At 39.1% G+C, this 13028-nt stretch overlaps 1 protein-coding gene across 2 annotated transcripts in view; it reads left to right on the plus strand.

Annotated features, from left to right (window-relative positions):
* LOC140271455 (plexin-A1-like) overlaps positions 1-13028 on the plus strand; it is a 239833-nt gene that overhangs the window by 137419 nt on the left and 89386 nt on the right. The window lies entirely within an intron of this gene.

Raw genomic sequence — 13028 nt, forward strand, 5'->3', positions numbered from 1 at the left:
TTCTAACTCTACACGGTGCTGGCGCAAATGTTTAAAAACTCACACTGACAAACTCGTGTTTTGTATCTGTAAAACAAAGATTCAGAAATGTGTGCTTTTAGGCAAGGTGACGGATGTTTCCTCACACTTCCTGCTTCCTTATTTTTCTCATCCCGGTCCTTTTATGTCGTTCTTTGCTGATTTCTTTCCACAGATTGTCATTTTATGTGCTGCATGGATGCAAATACTCAACTATTCATTCCCCTCTGCATCTTTTCACTTGTTTTTTTCATTCACTCCATCTTTCTTTTGAGAAAATCTGAGATGTTGAAAGGGTATAATCAAAAAAAACAAAAAAAAAAAACACATGCAACTTGGTGCACTCAGTGTGGGTGGGCTTGGCGAGAAGCACGTCTGTCTATAGTTGTGTTTATATGTGTGTCTCTGTTTGTATGTGTTGGGAATTTCCTGTGTTTTTTCATGTTTGTATACTGTATAGATGTGACTGTGTATTATTCAGTGTGTACATGACCCCTGACTTTTACCTTCAGTCACATCTATAATATATGCCAAGGAAGTGAAATATACATGTATTGGAATCATTAGTGTAAGAAAGTGGCTGTAGCTGTGTGTGAGTGTATGTAAGACTGAGGGGGGGGGGAAATGGACGGACAGAAGGGGAGAGTTAATGCTTGACTCCTCCCAAACTGTCATCACATGTTGTACCCTCCTGTAAACACACTGGGCTGACATCCAAGCTCAATTTGCTTTAGGGGCCGCACCAATTCATTCTTTTTTTCACGTTTTCTTGTTTTTTTTCCCTGATGCACTGTCCACTGGGTGCAGATGTTGCCATGGTTACCAAGACACTCTGAATGTCAGCAAGGGTTTGCTGAATTATGATAGACACACTCACACACACACACACACTTTTGCCACTACTACATTTCTGCATTATTGTTATTAAAACAGCAGACAGCTGTTGATGCGACAGCTTTGGGCTTCAGTGATGGATGGATGTGTTTGGATTCATCCTTATGTTCTCTCTTTGTCATTGCACAGGTAGCATTTTGAAGCGATGCATATGCTCACTTAGGCCAACAGCAGTAGTTTTGTCACATATTTATCTCTTCTAGCTTTGTTCCAATTTGCCAGTTCGCAGCCCCTGCTAAAGGCAATATTGCCCATCACTGCTGCCTGAAAAAGTTTCCCCCTGTGTCATTAGCAGTCAGTTGCCAAAGTGATTGAATTCACACTACACTGGTTATCTTCCCAAAGGCATTTGTCATATTTCTTGAGGCTGACTTGACTTCATATCTGATAAAACTCATGGTATCTGTGAATGTGCAGTAGAGGTAAACCACAAAAATCCACGTCTTCTTCCTTGTGTGTGTAAACAGATAACCTCTAATGTATCTTTTTTTTTTTTTCTTTTTAAGTTAACTGTAATTCTCCACTGTCACTTCCTGGATTTGTAAATATGTATAAATCAGCTGTGTTGTGACAGCAGATAAACAGAGAAGCACATTAGGGGCAACCAGGCAGAAAATTGCCAGAGTCGGAGAAACACTTGAGAAGGCCATCAACAGAAAAGCATATAAACACAAACAATGAGAGAAACAAACACCAGTGCAAACAAATGCACAGACAAACAAATTTTCTGTGCTCCAGTGAATTCCAGCATTGGGCTGGTAGAGCCGATTGGGCCAAGGTTGGGCCCGGGGGTGGGTTCAGATGACTTCATTTAGATTCAAGAAAATAGCAAAAATCAGACAGTAAAAACACCCCAAAAAAATTATAATAGAAAACAGGTTTATTTGCATTTATTTTCCATCAACAACCTGCCTGCTTTTATATATATATATTTGCTGATTGCAATTTGCCTTCTTGTTAATTAAGCCATTCATTCATTTTGCATGTGGTTGCTTTTCACTCAGGATATCTCATGTCCCACAAATGAATTAATGCAGTACATGATTGACAGCAGAGCCAGAAGGTAGCTGCCAAATAAATTCCCCTGTTGTGAGCTTTGATAGGAAGGCACTTTGTTCTCTTTTTCTTTTTGTTTGTGTGTTTACCCACCATGCAACATCAGTTTTATTGTTTGTTCTGATCTGAGGTGCTGGCTGTTGATGTTAACCAAATATCGCTTTCTAATTGTTTGCTGTTATTGGATACATAATATGCATAACAATGTGAAAGTAAACAGCATTAAACATACAGTAAATGGCATGAGTGTCAAGAACTTGTTATGACTTCTAATTGGGTCACAAGCATATACAAAGAAGGTGCAGGTCTCCAGGTAGCCATGTAAGGGTCACACGACCAGGTTATGCAGGCTTCTTATCCATGTTAAAAGCATAAAGGATAAAACGATATTTGTTGTGGTAACTTCTCAGGTTTGAAGAGGTCTTCCCTTTGGTATATTAAACCACTTTTCAACACTATCCAAGTCTGATAGGGCGTGTGATGAACAACACACTGTTGTTCATCATGGATAACTGGAGGAGCCTACCTCTATTACTGCCTTTTTTTAAGAGTCTCATCTTAAGAGCTGTTCTTTTTTTTGTATCAGGATCAGTGTTGCTGTTGAATTTTAAAGCATTTTTTACGTTTGTTTTTTTTAAATGTAACTTATCCGCGTTTGCAGAAAGCATAGCTTGGAGTTAAAAATCTCAGTCTGATGTATTCATGAAGACTCGAGCCCGAATGAAGTCATCTGAATCTGCCAAAAGAAGTGTTCATTAATGTGCCAGAGCTTGTTCTGCATCAGCCGCTCTGAAACAGTTTAGTTAACCATAGAGGCACTGACCTTTTCAATATGTGAAAATGCAACTCACCCATTCCGACTGCACCCTGGTATGATGTGTCTTTCTCTGCTGTCTTTTTTTTGTCCTTGTCTTTTTTTTTTTTCCTCATGTCATACTTTTTTTTTTTCCTATTTCATCATCTGCCCCTCATGCTCCCTCTCACCCCTTTCATCCATCATCTCCTCTCTCTTTCAACTCCTTCCTCTTCTTACGGATAGCCTGACCTCCTTAAACTTAGTGAAATAACTGTACAGTAGGCCTGTGATACACTGCAGGAGGAACGCATCAGCTTTGTAGCTCAGCCTCATTAATTATCATTAGCAGGCTGTTTTAGGCACCAGATGTACACGAGGTGAATATAGATATGTGGATCATCGTTAGCTTTCTCGCTGCTAATTGGAGGATGCATCACCTTAATGAGTGAGTTGGTCAGATGGTCATATGTTCCTGTCAAGTCACCGTACTGCTGTGGCACACACACACACACACACACACACAGACGTCCACGCATGCATGTGGATGCACATGTTTAATGTGTGCACAAATATTAAAACAAACCACTGACAGGTGAAGTTAGTAACATTGATCATCTCATTATATGCACTGTTCTGCTGCAAAACCTTGGATCCTGGCATTTATGCAGATGCTACTTTAACACACCCCACCCAAATAAATAGTATGGCAGACCAAGCACATGCACCCCGACAGCGACACTTCCTAATGCCAGCCAGCTCCCACAGCAAGAGGTCTTGCTCAGAAATACCTTAAGTTCCATGCTGTGTTACTTATGGCAGTGATCTCCAAGTCCTACTCCGATCGGGATGCACTAGAACATACTCAATCCACAGGGAGCCCATTCTGCAACCCACAGGACCTAACAGATCACCTACTAATTAAACTGTGCCAAACAAAACAGGATACTTCCGGAGGCTGTGTGCCCCGCTATTAGGCATGAGGTTTTAATGTTTCGGCTGATTGATGTATAGCCATTGGGCAAACCTTCTTTACACCTATTCCTGTAAGAGAATAAAGCCTTGTGTCTCCACAGCCCATCTACATACTGTTTCATTTTTTGATCTCTAGCCTATCGGGCTCTCTTCTCTTGTTAACCCGCTCCCTTATTCCCTCAACAAGTCAATTAGCAGGAACCAGACACCCGCTTCTTTTGTCTCTCAGCTATGGGTGTCAGAGTTACAGCTGTCTCTTCATTGTGTCTGACTACTGAAACCCAGGCTGCCGGTACAAAGCTTTCAGTAGCCCAGCTTGGAGGTTCTGAAGCTGACGCTGGCAGGGAGCTGGCTTCCTCTCTCCCTCTAGGTCTCTCTGGCTAGGGGAACTGCACGTCTCGGATAGGTTCATTTGTGTGTGTGTCTGTGTGTGTGCGCGCGCATACACACGTTAATTATTAAAAGTATATTAAAGCTTAAAGATGCATCTCCAGATGCCTCTCTGATCATTGCCGTGTTTAATGGAGAGAGACAGATGAGATGAGAAGCGAAAGGTGGAGCATCTACAATAAAACATAAGGGGAGGAGTGTGGCAGTGGCCTAGTTGTTAGGGAAGAACCAAACTTGCTGAAACCACAATATCATCATATGAAAAAGCCTCATAATAAATGCAACCTTTTCTTAAACTATAATTACCTTTTACTTCATGCAAGTTTCCCTTTTCAGAATTTTGGGTCACTTATTATTTAGCGAGTTTTTCATCTTATCGTCTCAGTTCTACACGGAGTGCTACTTTGTTAACTAAGTATAAAGAAATCAAATACAATAATTACTTTGATAAAACCTCTGAAAGAGAATATCGCTGAAGGTTATATTTCTATAAAGGAATATAAACAGAAGACCTATGAGAACATGACTCGATGTGTGTCATCATTTAGCATTGTCTTGCTGAAATATGCAAAGCCTTCCCTGAAAAAGATGTCACCTGACGTCGCCTGGTTGCTCTAAAACTTGTTTGGTTTTAAAAAAACATGGTGTATAAGTGCCTGGTTTCATAGGCACTGATGCACCCCCATCCCATTAGAGATTTTTTAACTTAGCACTGATAACAAACTTTTTCTTTAGTTTGGGAATGTTGTGTCCATGATTTCCACAAAGAATATAAAAATTTCAATTCATCAGACCACAGAACAGATTTTTTACTTCGCCTCCATCCATTTTAAATGAAGCTCGGTCCAGAGAAGACAGCAGGGCTTCCATGTCAAGTTCACATATGGTTTCTTCTTTGTGTGATAGAGCTTTAACCTGCATTTGTTTATGATTTCTGGAAGTCTGTTTTTCGTGCAGTGCTGACAAGGGGCTTGAATATCACAGTCATCCAATATTCTCGCATACAGAGAGGTTTCTAGATTTTAAGATTCTTCTGATGATATCATGAACTGTAGATGATGGAATATTCAGTGTATATTCAGAATATTCATAATTAGTCTTTGCAACTTTACGCTGAGGAACATTATTTTGAAATTACTTCACAGTTAGATAGTGGATTTTTTTTTTCAGATCACTGTACATCTGCCTATCTTCACATCTGAGAGACTCTGCCTCTCTAAGGTGCTGTCTTTATGCCCAGTAATGTCATTGACTTGTTGACATTTAACCTAATTATTTGCAACATGTTCCTTCAGCTGATTCGGGACCATTGATAACCACTTACTTTTCCAGCCTTTTGTTGGCCATTGTCCCAACTTTTCTGAGTTGTGACGCTGCCATCAAATTAAAGAGGATCTAATATTTTTTCATTAAACAATAAATCTCAGTTTCCACATTTTCTGTTGAAATGTTATGAACGTTTGCTACGTTCTATTGTGAAGAAAATGTATCTTTATTAGACTCGCAAAACATTGCATTCAGTTTGTATATACATATTATACAGTATCCCAGCTTTTCTATAATTCTTTTGCATTTTTTAAAAGGACAACATTTAGTTTCCAGAAAAGAGGGAACCTGATATATGGAGGACTAAAACGGCAAAAGGGGAAATGGAAGGTTAAAACAGTGTTATGAAGGGAGATAAGGACACTTGGGAATGAGAAGTCAGGCTGTGGAAGGAAGAGGAATTAAGGACATCTGTATTTGAGGAAGCAACATTAACAGAAGAAGGGGGAGGACAGTGCAAGTCGATGAAAGGAAGAGAGGAAGAGGATGCAAGAGATGTTTAACCATTTGGCAGATGAAGGGATACTTTACTGTCGTGACACCACCCATGACTTCTAGTATCTACTCAATAATTCCATGCTCACTGTCTAATGTTATCTGCTGGCCTTTAATCTTTTCTTGAAGCCAGGCTGCTCAACATCATTTGATTGTGTCTTTAGGTTTACGTTAGATTTACAGCATTTGTTTTTGTCTTTGGAGCATAAACTGGAAATTACACAATTGATTGCCTTATTTCTTGCTTTTAACCATGGCCTTTCTCATTGTTACCTTCATTTGTGCATTGTAAACTGTGCTCTCATTGAGAGTAGTCTATGCCCACATGCCTCTTTTCAGTTTAAATTGTGCTATCCTGTGTGGTTTTTCTTATCTGACCTTAACTTCTCCCTTATGCTAAAGGCTTAATGAACCTCATTACACTGTTGCTATAAAAGCACATGAGTAATCACTCCAGGAAAAATGGAATAAAATAGTTTTTTATGTTGCTCACTGTCTCAGAGGATACATTTAATAAGCATCAAATGTTTGAATGTTACATTGTGGTGAAGGAGGCTATTTAACAAGACCGTCAGTTCTCCTCAGTCCATTCTTTTATGCGAAGTAGGGTTATTTGCCTTAATTCAAAACAAGTTTTTCAACAATCCTAAAAAAATGCATTCATGTAATAATATGTGCATGTGTAGTTTTTGCCTAAAGAGATTGCAAATTTATGATGTTCCAGTAAGTAGCCCCATGGTTATATTGGCTTCAACTTTGACAAATCACCCAAAAGGAACCAAACATAGCTTGAAGCCTATAAAATAATGCTGTGTCATGGATGAAAGGATGGCTAAATTTCCCCAAAAACCCTCTTAACACATTCTTTGTCACAAAGAGTAAATAACACTCACGGGCACTCAAGTTCAGGGAGTTCAAAGCACATAGTGATGTAGATTTAACTAACCTTCTGCAAATGAAATGAAGCGCAAGAAACTGTCTATTCATCAGTGTTTGTTGGTCATTCTTTAACCAATTCTATCATGTTACTCTACTTTATTGTTATTGGCTAATTGTTAATAATGTTGTAAATTCCTTTTTAGAGCATAAAAGTAATTTCCCCTCTAACAGGGGCAGAACTAGAGGATGGAGCTATAGCACTGATCCTTGACTCTTGGACCATTATCTCATCACAGTGTTATTACACAGGCATGAATATTAAATGTGACCAATCAGCTAAACTCAAATCATTGTGAGGAAAAGCTGCAAATAAGTACTTTTAAAAATGAGAACTACGGAATGTTGATATTATTGCATGAAAATATACTTATATATACAGTTTACTATACTTCATAGTCTTACACAATATTTCATAAGCTTTCCATTGACACTGAAATAATGTAAATGTAACGTAGAAATAGCAGAATACAATTCCATACAAGCTGTATTCACACATAACAATGAACATCTACAACAAGGTGGCGATGCAGACAGATGGCAAGATGCTGAAACCATGCTGAAGGATTAACATTCTGATTTCTTAATAAATAAATGTGATTTAATGGAAAACTAATTGTGACATTTCCTTCACCAGCTCAGCCTGTTGCACTTTGGTGTTGAGCAGAGTAGGGAGGGGAACTCAATCTCTTTTCAGTGATTAACATAATTTGGCTCGGCTCAGCTTAGTATCATTTCAAGCATTTGTAATTTAGATGAATTTAGCAACATTTTGACACATAATTGATATATATGCACATTGATATTACTGAAAATATTCAGTGTAATCATACTAAACCTTAACAATATGTAGTATAGTCATTTTACTTTATGCTGAGTAAAAAAACCTAAATGAAAAAGCATGAAACATCATTACACATGACACCTGCACATACCAGTTGTGTAACTTCATGAGTTGCTTCAGCCAAAAAGTAGTTCAGTACGTAGCCTCCATTAAGTATAAGCAGTACAGCAGTCACACCCTTTGCCCCTGCCGTCATGCCGCTTGTGTCTTTGACAAAGGAAGAAGAGGTAAGACGTTGCTCTTATTGAATTTAATGAGGATTATACAATCAACTTTGCAAATTTTCAAAAGTGAAATGAGAGAATTCTTCAAATTACGCTGTGCAGAAGTCGAGGTGTAGCCTCTATTCATGCATTATTGGAAAAGCAGCACTGCAGTACATAACAGCGTGTAGCCTTCATCTTGACTGCTTCAACCATCTTGCTCCATATCCCCTACAGTAAAGGGCTGCAAAGAGTGGGTGGACACTCCAAAAGGCTTCCAACACAGTTCAAAGTACCTTTTATTGAATAGAAACGTTCCTAGTTCTGCTGCGGCAGGGTGCCTGCCCTCCTTCCACCTGAGACTACCACTGAGGAACTCGATTCATTTGAGCAAAATAGATCAAAAGTTTTTTTCTGTTGAAATGAAGCACAGGGGATGAGTCATAAATTAAAAAAAAAAAAAAAACATTAAACAGGTTTTGCCAAGAGTAGCGATTGCTTTCAAAAGTTTCCTAGCCCCAATAAATTTGCATACTAGATTCTGCAGTCTCTTTGTTGTTAAGTTTGCTGTGTTATGTATGACTTAAACTTTCCTGACCGGGGACCTATGGGACTAAGAGACTCTTAACTACTAAACTAAATGGAAGACATAAACTTATATGCCTCATAAGAGAGCTAGTACATTCATCTCCGGCTTTAATACTGTCTTGAAAGGTTGGCTGATTCTTCCGTGGGACACAGAAGTCTTTTATTATTCACTGGGTCATGATCTGAAATAGGTTGCGAGTCTGTTTTTGGGTGATTCCCATGCGGCAAGGAGGACTTTATCATTTTCCACTGCTAAGATGAAACAAAATTCATCAAATTCTGATCATGCAGGATGAAAAAAAGAGCACAGGGCTGTGCTTAGTGAGGCCATCCAGTTGTTATCTGTCATGTATCCATTATGTCACCCTTAGACATACACACATTCACTAACAGTGCATTTCTAGAGACTGCCATTGATCCACTGATGCTTATCTTCTACATCCTCCTCTTGGATCATTCAGGCCTGATAGCATCACGATGGACACACAATCACTCTTGGTCATCAGAGATAGCACAGAGAGCACGGCTATTCTAATGGAGACATGTGATGGAGAGTTCTGTTGTCAATATTGTAAAGATCCCAGTGTACACAGTATATTTTATGCAGTTTGATATTTTAGTCTCATCATTCGACAAATGCCTAAACCAGCTCTTGAGAGTGTAGTTGCAGCTAGTTGTTTTGCTCTCTGACCTACAACTTGATTGTTTAGATTGACTCACTGCTCTCCTAGCTTTATATATGTATGTCACCAATCAACAGCCTGTCCCAGTTGGTGTCTACCATGTGAACACATTGATGTATTTAGCTTAAGAGGTCATATTTGGACTTAAATTCATCAGATAAGCAGAATCACAATTGTTAAACTTGGCTAGCACCTGCTGATGATGCAAGGTTGGCAACAGCCAGTGTGCCTTGGCTTCTGTATCCAGTGGATAACAGATAATCCAGGTTACAGATATTCAGGCCAAGACTTCCTGTACTGTTGGCTGGTCATAGTTTGAATGCAACTAAAATGAATAAAGCCATTGTCATCTTGTTGTAAAGGATCATATTTTACACAGTGAGTTACAATTCTTTTCCTTTACACACTTGTCCTTACCTGCCAAATCCCACATAGATTTGACTAGTCAGTACTACTCAGACTATATATGGAAAGCAGAAGGCTTCCGGTACCACACTCTTGCTATCCCTTGGTTAGAAAGTCTACTTATTCTACATATAGGGATTACCAAAAATATGGCAAATATCCTCCGGTATCTTACCATTGGGGACAATCATTGATTCCACTTCACTAATTCTTTCTCAACTCAGTTCTCATGGAAATGTGTTGCCATGTTGCAGTTTTTTTTTTTTTTTCACACACACACAACTCAGGTCTGCATCACCTCAACATTAGCTTTATCAAGCAAGCAACAAGGGCTTACTAGAAGGGGTGGTGGGGGATCTAAAACATCCCGCATTTACCTGTGAGATCAACTTTACAATGACTCCCTACATTAGAGTTTGACTCCTGCAGGAAGTCATTCTAATTATGGTTCTTTCTTTTACCAGCAGCGTCTTTGTCTCACTATGTTCTTACAGTACCAAAAATACCAAAACAGGAACATTTAGCGACAAAGAAAATGATAAAACTTCCTCAAATTTAGTTCTACTCTTAGTGGTCAAGTATATGAATCCTTGCTGAGGAAGAGATGTATATCCAATCAGAACAAGAAGGAACCACATTGCACCTACTCATGTAAAGCAGACAGCCTAGGAGCTGCATACAGTCCACAAATTGATCAATTTTAGTCTGCACCAACAAGACCCACAAGAGTATGCAGGAGGGCTGCAGTGCTGATAGATATTGATTTACATCTGGCCTCCATTCAACCTCCTTTCTTAGGTTTTTTTTACAGCATTTTCTTTACAGCATTCAGTGCACAGGCGGTCTGCTGAGACGTGTCCTATCATTGTACACTGAGAGTACAACAGAAATGGCATTATACTGATTTATGCACTGATAAACTTTCCTTTCATTTTGACCTGTCTTTATTTGCTATGGGTTATAAAAGTCAGGCACACAGAGATGAATAAAATCTTGTTAATGAAGAGAGCTACAGATCTGTGTATATTCAGCAGTATGAATTGTCTGTGTGTTGACTGAATGGAGAGATCTACTGGGATTACCATATGATCCATTGTACATCTGGCATGTGAGTGTGTTACTTTCTGTTAGATTTATTCTCTAAGGGTAAAACTATATTAGTGTCTAAAAGTGAGACACTGCTGATCAGATGACTCTTCCTCTGCCTCTCTCCTGGGACATGTGGTCATTGTATCAGGTCCTTTTCTTTCTCTGTGTGTGTGTGTGTTTGTGTGTGTGTGTGAGTTTGTGGAAGAGAACCGGTCGATGGGGTCTCGCCCCCTTCTTTCTGAAATGGTTCATTGGACTGTGACGCTAATCCGCTGGGACCCTTCACATTGTGGTGACCCCCACCCCCCCAGACACTCGCACACAGAGACAAACACGCGCAGAGTGCCTCATCCATCATACTCGAAGGTTTTCTGCACCTCAGTGAGGTGGCCTCATTGGTGATGGCCAATGACCAATCGGAAATTTTGCCTCATCTCCTCCTCCGCCGTAGATCTAAAGTCTCCATCTTGATGAAAAGGAATTTGAAAGTAGAGAAGTAGAAAGTAAAGAAAGTACGTTAAAAACTTTAGATGTGTCAGAGCTGAATATAGATTAAAAGTGTTTTCTGCCTTTCATCCCACATGAGAGTAAACTTGATTGGTTTTTCTTTTACAATCATGTTCCTTAAGCACTTTTCCAAAGTCATACTCCTGATTCTATGAGTATAATGCACATTTCGTATTTCTTATTATTTTTCCTCTCGGCCTCTTCGAACTCTGTTTGGATGGCCTGCTCGGTGATACAAGTATTTTACCCCTAAAACATCTTCCGAGAATCGGTGAAGAGTGAAGAATGAGGATAACAGAGTAGGGGGGTAAGGGAAAGGAGAAGCAAGTTAGGTCAGAGAGTCTGTGGAGGAGAAAAGTCAATATGAAAATGCAGCAGGGCGTCCTAGATAGCAGGAGTTCATGACTCCAGGCATCCTCATGGATGAATAAACTGCAGGGCAGGTAGAGACCAGACGAGGGGGGAGTGAGGATCAAATGTTAGGAAGATTTACAGAGGGCAGAAGAGGAGTTTGAGATAGGAAAGCTAATCTGTGGCTGATCCCTTGGAAAATAAACTAGTGCATCTAAAGCCTTAGGTGTTGTTATGTAACCATTGACAGTATCCTGAGCTAACTAGTCAAGACAAATGACTAAAACACATATGTGGAATCTATGTCCTCAATTCCACTCAAATTCAACTGTTCTATAAAATAAGGTATTTTAAATTTAGCTTTTTTTTAACATAAGTGAAAGTTATACATCACCTTACTGCTCTGAATCTAATTTTTCAGTGTTCATTGTTATTTAGTTTTTTTGTTTCTTTTTAATTCAAGAACACCGCACCACCATTTAACTCCATGTCAGTACACGCATGAGTAACCATCTATATCACTGATAAAACCTACTTAAAGTTTTAGCTTAGTTTAGTTTTAGTGGACTCTTTTATGATCAGGAATAAGTTCAACCAAAGCATATTTCAGTCCTTTTTCTTTAGTTCCGTCTAAAGTTGAGCCTGAAGCAGGATTATGCCTCAACATCAGACCGACACAGAGCCTATAGCTTTTATATTTTCAAAACTTTTGATTTGAATTGCCCTTGTTCAAAGCAGGGCGAAATTGCAAACAGATGCAGACACACACTGTGCGACCATAAATGGTCACACTGGTGTAGGTCAGATAATATAGGCTCTTGGATTGATTGCATGTTGAAGCATATACTTCCCTTTGGACTAGACTACAACAGCTCATCAGCTTTCTACAAAGTTGTCAGATTGTGACAGTTGGATGATCTCTGCAGCCCTTCAGGTTGTATTTCACTTTTTTTCTATTGCACATACTTAATTCTTGCCTTTCTCTCAAGGACCTGCAGGTCATTTTACAGCCGTGCACCCCTGTAACATTATCAGAATATTGAAAATACTATTGTAGTTTCTCTTTTGGTATGTACAAAATGGATTTTGCCAAAGAAGTTGTTACATGAATATTATTGCATGTCACCCACCGAGTTCAGTGGCTTCTACAGCTCACTGGACAAAATAAAGAATGAAACATCTTGCTGATGGGTCGATCTCCCACCTTTTTTTCTACAGACTAGTCTAAAATCTTATGTGGTGTTGTTGTGCATTTTTTGTGCTGCAGTATGAACCTAAACAAACCTAAGTGACATGTAAATTTGAACAGTTTTGTAGCGTAACCAGGATATAACTTTGATTTAATTTCCAGTTTCATAATTCAGTAGCCTCAGTTTAGATAAATACTTGTGTGAAATCAAACATTTTCCAAAAATGTAATTTAGTTGAGTGCGGTGTCTAGGCATACAGTCACTGGAAGAAGCCAGTAGAGACTT

This window comes from Leuresthes tenuis, unplaced genomic scaffold (genome assembly GCF_036924035.1).
Source record: "Leuresthes tenuis unplaced genomic scaffold, fLeuTen1.0.hap1 SCAF_16, whole genome shotgun sequence".
NCBI classification, from domain to species: domain Eukaryota; kingdom Metazoa; phylum Chordata; class Actinopteri; order Atheriniformes; family Atherinopsidae; genus Leuresthes; species Leuresthes tenuis.